Genomic DNA, 12,500 nt, shown 5'->3' with positions numbered 1-12,500 from the left:
GCCACCCCGGCCGGCCGGCCGCCTTCTTTCCATTCGGCAGCCATGGCCGCTCCTGACGGCCGTTGAGCCTGCACGTCCGGCACGCCCAGATCCACCCGGGGGGGTGAACGACTCATCAAGTACCCGAAACCAAGACTTCCATCACACCTCCGGCCCCCTTCCGAGGAACTGGTTTCCCTCACACCTCTGAACTATCCCTGGGGGCTGGTTTCGATTGCACCTTGGGCCTCCTAGTGAGCTGGCTCCAGACCCTGATGGGCGTCTGGGATTCCGTGGGCGCATGGTCCAAAGCATCAAAGAACTACCCGCCCAGACGATCAGGCGCCTGGCCCTCGGACCTCCGGCCTCCTGCCTATGAGGGTCCGGACATCAAAGAGCTTGACGATTATAAGACAGCCTGCCTTCCACCTAGTCGCCAGTTGTATCTTGGACAAGAAGGCCCTGCTGATCTGATCGCGGCTGAGTTCGAGGAGAACCGACTCTGATCCACCGAGCCCTGCTGACGACATCGCGGCTCATCCTAGAACCTACGGAACTGAACCATCGGGGCCCTGCTGATGCTGTCGCGGCTCCCTCTTGAAGCACAAGACCTGAACATCGGAGCCCTGCTGACGCTGTCGCGGCCCCATCTAATTCCGAGTACGACGGAGTACTCCTGCCCAAGCCCTGCTGACGTCGTCGCGGCTTAACGAACTCTCTGGTCCGACTGGACCATCAACGCTACCTTCACGAACAGCTTGAACCCGAAGTGAGTAGGACAGCAAGTCCCATCGCCAGCCCCGTACCCCCCAGTTCGAGGATTGAGAACTGTGCGCCGGGTACGTGGCGGGCCATCTGGCCCTCTAAGACTGTCCCGCTCCCCCGTTCCCCTGTTACGAGACTTTCGCCATCCCTCGATCGCTGTGTATTGCTCTTTAATTAATCTTGATAAAGTCTTTCTTGATAAAGAATCACGGTGTGGTGTCTGCTCATAAGTGTGGTGTGTCGACAGTGGGTACGATCAGTCCTCCCCGGTGGGGACTCCCCCCTCGATCAGACTCGGCAGTAATTGTGGGAGAGGAGGTCCCGGGTGGTTAGGAGAATCATCTTGACCCCTGGGGTCACCGCCTTCCAACATTGGTGGCAGCGACGCGATACGAACCTACGTCTAAAGATCGTACCACTGACACACTACCTGAGCCTACACGCAGCAAACTCACAAGGAAAGAGCGACGATGACGACTACAGAAGCTGGTGTAAAGACAACCTTCGACAAGGACCTCCTGGAAGATTACACACATAAAGAGCTGAAGCAGTTCTGCAAAGAACTGAGTATCCCGAGTACCGGACTAAGTACTAAGGAAGATTTCCAAAAGGCGCTGACCGCCTGGGTAGAGTCCGGAGCATCTCTTCCCCCGATCGAAGACGAGGGAGGGAGGCCACAGACCGAACCCGGTACACCGACCGGTGAGAGGATCCAGCAATCAACTCGGAGCCCAGCAACCGGGAGAAAGCGGTCATCAGAGGAGATGACCGAGCGAGAACGGGACCGTAGCCATGAACTCGAACTAGCACGCCTCAAATTAGAGGGTGAACTCAAGCTCGCAGAGAAAAAGTTGGCGGTGGAGTAATTGCGGCTCCAGGGAGAGCTAGAGGAGAAGAAGCTCCAGAGGGAGCATGAAGGACGGAAACTTCAGCTCGAGCACGAGCGCAGCCTCAAGGAAATCGAATTGAAGGCCAGGAAAGAAGCAGCTGGATCACCGGGCCTCGGGGAGCAGGTGGTCCCCAAAGAAACGAAGGTGCATATCCCCAAGGATGTGGTAAAGGAGTTCTACAAAGGAGACGATATCCAACAATGGTTCAAGGCATACGAGGTGGCCATGTCCGCCCACCGGGTCCCCGAGAAGGACTGGGGGGCCGGCCTGTGGAGCCGCTTCCTCAGCGAGGGGAGAGACACCCTGCTGGACCTACCGACGGCACACATGAACGCCTACCAACACATGAAAGACGCTCTTTTATTCCGCTATGGCCTGACGCCGGAAATGTATCGCCAGCGGTTTAGGGAGTGCAAGAAGCTTCCTGGCACCACCTGGGTGGACTATGTAAACTACTACACCCGGGCCCTAGATGGATGGATCAAGGGCAGCAATGTGACCACCTTCGAGGGCCTAGTCGACCTAGTGGCTTACGAACACCTGTCCGCAAATTGCTTTGTGGAACTGAGACAGCATCTCCTGGACAGCAAGCTCGCCAACCCACGGAAATTGGCTGTGGAAGCCGATCGATGGGTGGCCACCCGAGTCCAGAAGGCGCCCGGGGGAGACCCCCCACGGAACGACCAAGGATCTTTCCGCCAGCGAGGTGGGGGAGGTCGAGGCAAGCAGCAAAATTCCCAGTCAGGACCTCAGCGTAGTCCCCCCAGAATCCAGACCCCGCGCTCTCCTCCCGCGACGAGAGCCGCCCCGAGTACAGGACCCCCGGGGCTCCGCCCCAGCTCCACGTGCTTCAAGTGTCAGCAACCCGGGCACTATGCCGGTGACCCCCGATGTCCCCTGACCCCGAAATCCACTCCCACTGGGCCCTCCACTAGACAGATATCCTCCGTAGCCTTAGAAGAGGTAGAAGAACAGGGGGAGTGGGAACCCGCAGCCATGGTCTTAGCCTCCCTGGGGAATAGCGAGATGATCCCAGGAGATTACCTGCCCGACAACACAGAAAAGTACCGCCAGACAGTGAAGGTTAACGGGCGCAGCATAGGAGCCCTTCGGGACACAGGAGCCAGCATCACATCTGTTAGGTACACGCTAGTCCCTGAGTCCATGATCATCCCCCACACCTCCTGTCGGGTGATCGCAGCCGATAACTCTGTTTGCTCCTGCAGGATAGCACAGGTCCCGTTTGAGTGGGAGGGAGTCTCGGGCGATCTGCGGGTCGCAGTTCGCACGGACATGCCTGTAGACTGCCTCCTGGGGAATGACCTAGAGAGTTCTCCGTGGAAAGAGGTGGAGAGAAGGACCCATTTAGCCATGTTAGGACTGCCCCATTGGGCCTGTGTGAGCACCCGGGCTATGACCGCCAGAATGCCCAACCCCGAGAACGAAGAACCTGAGTTCCCCAGTCCAGCCCCTGATGTACCCGAGGACGGCGAGCACCCTACGGTCCTCGACCAGCCGTCCCTCGAAGAGAACGCATCCGACGAAGGTCCCCTCGGACCAGCCGTCGAAACAGTCCCGCCCCTAGCAGATCTCCCCGAGTTGGCCCAGTGGCGCCAAGAGGGAGGACCGTCCCGAGAGGAGTTCTGCCAAGAGCAGACCTCCTGCCCTGCCCTAGAGGGGCTCCGCCGACAGGCCGCAGCCCAGGCCGCCGGAGACCAGTCCGGCTCCCATTACCTTTACTGGGAAAACGGCCTACTGTACAGTGAACAGAAGACCGCGGAACTAGGGTCAGCCCGCGTCCTGGTGGTACCCCTACGTTTCCGTGGACTCCTCCTTAACCTGGCTCACGATGTGCCCCTGGCAGGACATCTGGGCCAAGATAAGACTTTCCAGCGACTAGAGACCCACTTCTACTGGCCCCACATGCGGGATGATGTGGAACGCCACTGCAAGTCCTGCCCCACGTGTCAGGCTAGCGGCAAAAGCGGAGGCAAGAGCAAGGCTCCCCTCCAGCCCTTTCCAGTTGTCAGTACCCCCTTTGAGAGGGTGGGTGTTAGACGGACCGGGAGGGTCGGCCGAGATTACGGGGAGAGGTCTCCAGGGAGAGCCGTCTCCAACGACTGTACAGGTAAGTAACTTCCCCCCCACAGACGGACACCACACAAGATTGAAGGTTAACGAGACTTTATATGCAATTCTTAGGTTACGTCGCTATGATACAAGGAGGTCTGGACTCAGGGGTCCCCTCGGTTCTGATCTCTGGTTGAGGAGAAAGGGTAGCGGGACAGTCTTAGTTACCAATGAGTTAAATAGCTCTCAATCCTCGAGCTCGGCGTGGTTGCTGATCGGGCCGTGGAGGAGCCAAGCAGGTCCCGAGATGGATGAAGGATGGTCGACGGGCCGTGGAGAAGCCAAGCAGGTCCCGATGAAGATGATGGTTACAACGGTCCGCGGCCTCGCCAGCAGATCCGGACGACGGTGAAGAATGAAGGTTACGACGGCTGTGGCAGCGCCAACAGGCAGGACGATGGTGCACAGGACAGAGCTACGGCAGCGCCAGTAGTCCGTCCAGGATGAGTTCCTCTTACGTCTCTCGACTCCAAGATACAACTGACTTCCTGCTCTGGAGCTGTCCCAGTTATAGGGCTGGCGTGCTTTGATGTCCGGACCCTCGCACTTGGAGGTCGGGAGGTCCGGGATGAGGGAGTCCAGACACCCAGCAGGGGGGTGGAGCCAGCGCCCGGGGAGGCGATGGGTGAGCGGCACTGGGCGGGGGGAGAGCCATCGGCACCTCTCTCTCCCATTGACTTGCCAAGTAGCCCGCTCACCTCCTGGGTGGAGGGTGGTGCCGGATTGTCTGAGGCTGGGCTAGGCCCAGGGTTGAGGTCGATCGGGGGCCAGGCGGCCTCGTGGCGAGGCGTCCAAGATGGCGGCCCGGGCTGGGTGCATGGGCCGGCAGTGGATCGGACCCACGAGGTTATCATGTTCGAGGGCAGGGGTCCCTGAGGGGACGTAGGGCGTGCAATGGTGGTGTGTGGTGCTTGCGTGACTGGGCTCGGGCCTGGTCGAGCCGGGGGAGAGCGGCCCGTCATGTGGCCTGTCCAACATGCGTCCCCCCCAGCTGAAGGCGGGGAGAGTTACCCATCCTCTTGGGGACTCTCTTCGTCGAGGCGGAAAAACCGGGACAGGCCATCGGCGTTGGCGTGGTCGGACCCAGGCCGGTGTTCGACTGTGAAGTCCATACCTTGTAAGGAGATGGACCAGCGTAGCAATTTTGGGTTTTCCCCCCGCATATGCATCAACCACTGCAGGGGTCGGTGGTCAGTCTGCACCCGAAAGTGGGTGCCAAAAAGGTAGGGCCGGAGCTTCTTGAGGGCCCATACCACAGCGAAGGCTTCCCTCTCTATGGTGCTCCAGCGTTGTTCCCGGGGTAGGAGTCTCCGGCTGATGAAGGCCACCGGTTGATCGAGGCCTTCGGTGTTCACTTGGGACAGGACCGCCCCAATGCCCTGGTCGGAGGCGTCCGTCTGGACGACGAACTCCCGGCTGTAGTCTGGGGCCTGGAGCACAGGAGCGGAACACATGGCGGCCTTTAACTGTTCGAATGCCGCTTGACACTCTGGGGTCCAGTTCACCTTCTTGGGCTGATTTTTTGACGTGAGTTCGGTGAGAGGCCCCACGATGGTACCATAATCTTTCACGAACCTTCGGTAGTAGCCCGTGAGGCCCAGGAAGGCTCGCACCTCAGTTTGAGTGATAGGGGGTTGCCAGTTCTGGATGGCGGCAATTTTCAGCTGTAGGGGGGCCACTAGGCCGCTTCCCACCTGGTGTCCGAGGTAGGTCACCGACCCTTGTCCAATTTGGCATTTGCTGGCCTTGATCGTGAGGCCAGCTCGCTGAAGGGCTTGCAGCACTGCTTGGAGGTGGTGGAGGTGCTCGGTCCAATGGTGGCTGTACACAGCGATGTCGTCCAGGTAGGCGGCGCTGAACTCTTCGAGCCCCGCCAGGACCTGATTGACGAGCCGTTGGAACGTCGCTGGGGCGTTCTTCATGCCGAAGGGCATGACCGTAAAGTGATAGTGGCCATCGGGGGTGGAGAAGGCAGAGCGTTCTTGTGCTCGGGGTGTGAGGCCGATCTGCCAATAACCTGCCGTCAGGTCGAAGATGCTGAGGTAGCGGGCAGCGCCCATTCGGTCGACCAGTTCATCTGCCCGGGGGATGGGGTGTGCGTCCGTTCTGGTGACTTCATTCAGACCCCGGTAGTCGACACAGAACCGGAGTTCTGGTGTGGTCCCGGGGGCGGCTGCTTTGGGGACCAGTACGACCGGGCTGGCCCATGGACTGTCTGAGGGCTCGATGACCCCGAGCGTGAGCATCTTAGCTACTTCCGCCTGGATGCAGGCCCGTACCCGATCAGGTACGCGGTAGGCCCGGTGGCGGATAGGAGGGCTGTCTCCGGTGTCCACATCGTGCACACACCAGGAAGTGACACCCGGGGTGAGGGAGAACAGACTGGCGAACCGTGATAGGAGGGCTTGGCACTCTTGCCGTTGTTCTCTGGTGAGGGTCTCCGAGAGTCGGACCCCATCCACGGAGCCGTCTTGCTCCTGGGTCCGCAAGAGGTCAGGGAGAGGCTCGGAGTCGTCTTCAACCCCATTGTCTGTGGCCATCAAGAGGCTGAGTTCTGTTCGTGCAAAGTGGGGTTTCAGTCTGTTGGTGTGGAGGACTCGGAGCGGATTCCGGGCGGACTCCATATCGATCAGATAGGTGGCAGGACCCTTGCGCTCGATTACCTTGAAGGGTCCCGTCCATTTGTCTTGGAGAGCGCACGGTTCGGTGGGGGACATTACCCAGACCTGTTGCCCCGGCTCGAATTCAATGGATGAGGCGTTCTGGTCATACCATTTCTTCATGTCCTCTTGACTGGCCTCTAGGTTGGCTTTTGCGAGGTCTCTGAACCGCCGGGACTGGTTGCGGAGGGTGAGGAGGTACCGGAAGACATCTGGAGGACTCTTGGCCGGAGGCATCTCCCAGCCTTCTTTGATCAGGCTGAGTGGCCCCCGTACTGGGTGCCCATAGAGCAGCTCGAAGGGGCTGAAGCCTAGGGACTTCTGTGGGACCTCCCGGTAGGCGAAGAGGAGGCACGGCAGCAGCACGTCCCACTGGCGACGGAGGGGCTCTTCCAATCCCCCGATCATCCCTTTTAGCGTGCGATTGAACCGCTCAACAAGTCCGTTTCCTTGGGGGTGATAGGGGGTCGTGAAGCGGTAGGTGACCCCACACTGTTGCCAGAGGGACTTCATATATTTAGAAATGAAGTTCGTGCCTCTGTCACTGACGACTTCTCGGGGGAACCCCACACGGGAGAAGATCCCCATCAGGGCCCGGCCGACCACTGGGGCTGTCACGGTCCGGAGAGGAATAGCCTCAGGGTAGCGGGTGGCGTGGTCCACTAGTACCAGGATGAAGCGATGGCCTTGTCTTGTACGCGGGTCCAGGGGTCCCACAATGTCTATCCCGACCCTCTCAAATGGGGTTGTGACTACTGGAAAGGGTTGCAGGGGAGCCTTTAATTTGCGGCCGCTCTTCCCACTGGCTTGGCACGTGGGGCAAGATCGGCAATGCTGGTGCACATCGTTTCTCATTTTGGGCCAGAAGAAGTGGGTCACTAGGCGGCTGTAGGTTTTATCCTGTCCCAGGTGCCCTGCCAGGGGGGCATCGTGGGCCAGGTTTAGCAGGAAGTCTCTAAAGCGGAGGGGCACCACTAGTACTCGGTTGGCCCCCAGCTCGGCGATTCGTTGCTCGCTGTACAATAGATCATTGTCCCAGTAGACCCAATGAGTTCCGGAGGTATCCCCGGCGCTTTGGGCGAGCGCTTGTTGTCGGAGTCCCTCAAGGGAGGGACAGGTCTTCTGTTCCTGACGAAATTGTTCTTGTGTGGGTCCCCCTTCTTGAGCCCACTGATCAAGATTAGCGAGGTCGGAAGGTTGAGCAAGTTCGAGGGGGATGCCATGATCGGGGGTCTCGGCGGGGGCGACCGGAGGCGGTGGCGCCGGCCATTCTGGTTCTTCCGGGTGATGGTTGGCACGGGCGGCCATGGACCGGGTGGTGACGCACGCCCAGTCTGGGACGCCCAACATCCCCAAGTGTTCTTTTCGCTCCACGGCTGCCCACGGGGAGCTTTCCAGGTCATTTCCGAGGAGGCATTCCACGGGGGCGTCGTCTCGGACCGTTACCTTCAACATGCCGGAGACCCCTCCCCACTCAAAGGGGACGCAGGCCATCCGACACAGACTTTCCGAGTTGTCGGCTGATCGCACAGGGCAGAGAACGTTCGGTAGATATTGTTCTGGGGTCACCAGATGACAGCGGACGGCTGTCACACTGGCCCCGGTGTCTCGAAGGGCTTCGGCCCGTTGTCCATTGATGCTCACCCATTGGCTGTACTTCTGGGTGTTAGCGGGTAGGGGGACCCGCGGGACCATGTCTCTTCCCCCTAAGCACGCGAGAGTCATGGCGGCTGGCTCCCACTCTTGATACTCTTGCTCGCCTGTTTCTTGTTCCTCGGAGATCTGTTCTTCCCCTAGTGCCGCGGCGGCCACCTGGCGGGGTCTTGGACTCTGATACTGCGGGCAGCTTGGGTCGTTTGCATAGTGGCCGACTCGTTGGCATCGGTGACATGTAACATTGGCTCTGTATCCCGGTCGCGCCGGGGTGCTGCCCCGGTTGGCCGGGGGGGTGGTGCTGGTAGCGGGGGCGGCCGGAGTATTGTCTCTTCCTCGTCCTTGGCCCCCTCCTCCTCCTCTGGGTCGGTAGTGACCATTGTTGTTCCTGTTCTGCTCGTAGGACCCATTCCGGCCCACTCTGGTGATCTCCCACCGGTCAGCTTCGGCTGCGAGCTGCCGGGGATCGGTTAACTTGCTGTCGAGGAGGTGTTGGCGTAGTTCAATGAAGCAATTGTTGGACAGATGCTCCCATACCATCAGATTGAACAGCTGCTCGTAGGTCGTGACGTTGTTCCCTCTGATCCAGCCTTCGAAGGCTCGGCTAAAGTACGTTACATAGTCCACCCAAGTTGTACCTGGAATGCGTGTGCAGTCTCGGAACCTCTGACGGTACATCTCGGGCGTGAGGCCATAGCGGGTGAGGAGGGCCGCTTTCATATGGTCGTAGGAGGTCATCTGGTGGTCTGGGAGCTGTAACAGAGTATCGCGGCCCTCATTGAGGAATTTGCCCCATAGGCCGGCTCCCCAGTCGGTTCTATCGATCCGGTGCGCAGTCATCGCGATTTCATAGGCCTTAAACCATTGCTGGATGTCGTCTTCTCGAAAATATTCTCGGACCACATCCTTGGGGATGTGCACTTTTTTCTCCGCGGTCCCTGGGGTGGACGGTCTGTCGGGCACCCCTAACTCTTTATTTTGTTTGCGCAGGTTGATCTCGGCTAGGTTCCGTTCGTGCTCGTACGTTAGTCTTTTTTCCTCGAGCTCCCTTTGCCTCTGTTTCTCCTCTCTTTCTTCTCGGAGGCGAAGGTGCTCTAAGTTTATTTTTTGCTCGGCCAATTTGAGTTCTATGTCCATCTTGAGTCGGGCCATTTCGAGTTCGTGTAGTCGGGCTTTTTCTCTTTCTTGGATCTCGTCTTGCGAGAGACTGGTTCTTTGCCCCTCAGGGGCCGTGTTGGTATTTTTCGCGGTGCTTTGCTCAGGGGTTTCGACATCCCCGGTCTCTGCCCAAGATTCTAGGGCATGCTTAAAATCGTCCTTGGTACTTAGTCCGGTGGTAGCGATACCTAGTTCGATGCAGAACTGCTTTAGTTCACGATGGCTGTATTCCTCTAGTTTTTCCATTTGGAACTTCTCAGTTGATCCGCTCTCTTTAGTCGACATTGTTGTTCGTTGTGGGGTGAGCTACTCTCTGTACGTTATGCGGTGATTCGGATCGCGCCGCTGGCCACCAATGTTAGACGGACCGGGAGGGTCGGCCGAGATTACGGGGAGAGGTCTCCAGGGAGAGCCGTCTCCAACGACTGTACAGGTAAGTAACTTCCCCCCCACAGACGGACACCACACAAGATTGAAGGTTAACGAGACTTTATATGCAATTCTTAGGTTACGTCGCTATGATACAAGGAGGTCTGGACTCAGGGGTCCCCTCGGTTCTGATCTCTGGTTGAGGAGAAAGGGTAGCGGGACAGTCTTAGTTACCAATGAGTTAAATAGCTCTCAATCCTCGAGCTCGGCGTGGTTGCTGATCGGGCCGTGGAGGAGCCAAGCAGGTCCCGAGATGGATGAAGGATGGTCGACGGGCCGTGGAGAAGCCAAGCAGGTCCCGATGAAGATGATGGTTACAACGGTCCGCGGCCTCGCCAGCAGATCCGGACGACGGTGAAGAATGAAGGTTACGACGGCTGTGGCAGCGCCAACAGGCAGGACGATGGTGCACAGGACAGAGCTACGGCAGCGCCAGTAGTCCGTCCAGGATGAGTTCCTCTTACGTCTCTCGACTCCAAGATACAACTGACTTCCTGCTCTGGAGCTGTCCCAGTTATAGGGCTGGCGTGCTTTGATGTCCGGACCCTCGCACTTGGAGGTCGGGAGGTCCGGGATGAGGGAGTCCAGACACCCAGCAGGGGGGTGGAGCCAGCGCCCGGGGAGGCGATGGGTGAGCGGCACTGGGCGGGGGGAGAGCCATCGGCACCTCTCTCTCCCATTGACTTGCCAAGTAGCCCGCTCACCTCCTGGGTGGAGGGTGGTGCCGGATTGTCTGAGGCTGGGCTAGGCCCAGGGTTGAGGTCGATCGGGGGCCAGGCGGCCTCGTGGCGAGGCGTCCAAGATGGCGGCCCGGGCTGGGTGCATGGGCCGGCAGTGGATCGGACCCACGAGGTTATCATGTTCGAGGGCAGGGGTCCCTGAGGGGACGTAGGGCGTGCAATGGTGGTGTGTGGTGCTTGCGTGACTGGGCTCGGGCCTGGTCGAGCCGGGGGAGAGCGGCCCGTCATGTGGCCTGTCCAACAGTGGGAATCGACATTGTCGGACCTCTGGACCCCCGGACCTCCTTAGGCCACCGGTTCATCCTGGTTCTGGTCGATCACGCCACCCGATACCCCGAAGCCATCCCCCTCCGGACCGTGACGGCCCCAGTCGTGGGCCGGGCCCTCATGGGGATCTTCTCCTGGGTGGGATTCCCCCGAGAAGTGGTAAGCGACCGAGGGACGAACTTCATATCCCGGTACATGAAGTCCCTCTGGCAACAGTGTGGGGTGTCCTACAGGTTCACCACCCCCTACCATCCCCAGGGCAACGGCCTGGTTGAGCGGTTCAACCGCACCCTGAAAGGGATGATCATGGGTCTTGAGGAGCCCTTGCGACGCAAGTGGGACATCCTACTACCCTGCCTCCTGTTCGCCTACCGAGAGGTACCCCAGAAATCCTTGGGGTTTAGCCCTTTCGAGCTGCTCTATGGGCACCCCGTCCGGGGACCCCTCAGCCTGGTCAAGGAAGGCTGGGAGGCAGCCCCACCGAGCACACCCCCTGACGTATTCTCCTATGTCCTGGCCCTCCGGAACCAGACGCGGAAGTTTCGCGAGCTGGCCGAGGCCAACCTGGAGGCCAGCCAAGAGGAGATGAAACGCTGGTACGACCAGAATGCCACTCTGGTCGAGTTTCAACCAGGCCAACAGGTTTGGGTCATGTCCCCCGTGGAACCTTGTGCCTTGCAGGACAAGTGGACTGGACCCTTTAAGGTGATAGAGCGCAAGAGCCAGGTCACCTACCTCGTTGATACGAAATCAGCCAGGAACGCCCTGAAAGTGTTACACGTAAACCGGCTCAAACCCCATTTCGTGCGGTCTGAGTTGGGATTACTCCTTGCCACCGACAACGGAGAGGAAGAGGAAACGGACCCTCTACCCGACCTCCTGTGTGCAAAGGATCAAGATGGCTCCGTAGAGGGAGTGAGTCTCTCCTCCTCCCTCACCCCCTTGCAGCGTGAAGAATGTCGCCACTTGCTGGGACAATTCTTAGACCTCTTCTCCCTCACTCCCGGCGTCACCAGCTGGTGCGTCCACGACGTGAACACTGGGGACAGCCCTCCGCTACGGCACAGAGCCTACCGGGTCCCGGACCGAGTCCGAGCCTGCATCAAGGCGGAGGTCGACAAAATGTTGGACCTAGGAGTGGTGGAAGCCTCCGACAGCCCATGGGCTAGCCCCGTGGTCCTGGTTCCGTAGGCCGCCGCCCCCGGCACCGTTCCTGAGCTGAGGTTCTGCGTAGACTACCGCGGACTCAACGGAGTCACCCGAACCGACGCACACCCCATCCCCCGAGCCGACGAACTCATTGACCGCCTAGGGTCGGCTCAGTACCTCAGTACCTTCGATCTCACCAGTGGCTACTGGCAGATCGGCCTCACGGAGAGGGCCCAAGAAAGGTCTGCTTTCTCCACTCCGGATGGCCATTTCCACTTCCGAGTCATGCCCTTCGGCATGAAAAACGCCCCCGCCACCTTCCAGCGACTGGTCAATCAGGTCCTGGCTGGGCTGGAAGGTTTCAGTGCAGCCTACCTAGACGACATTGCGGTGTTCAGTGCTCACTGGCCCGAGCACCTACACCACCTCTGGGAGGTGTTGGACGCCCTGCGTCGAGCCGGGCTCACCATTAAAGCTAGTAAATGCCAAATAGGACAAAGCTCAGTGGTATATCTAGGGCACCAGGTCGGCAGCGGCCTCGTGGCCCCCCTCCAACCCAAGATAGACGCCATCAATGCCTGGGAGACCCCCACGACCCAGACCGAGGTGTGGGCCTTCCTAGGACTCACAGGGTACTACCGTAGATTCATCAAGGGGTACGGGAGTATTGTAGGCCCCCT

Source organism: Lissotriton vulgaris, chromosome 11 (genome assembly GCF_964263255.1).
Source record: "Lissotriton vulgaris chromosome 11, aLisVul1.2, whole genome shotgun sequence".
Classification (NCBI taxonomy): Eukaryota; Metazoa; Chordata; class Amphibia; order Caudata; family Salamandridae; genus Lissotriton; species Lissotriton vulgaris.
This window is presented reverse-complemented; position numbering follows the sequence as displayed.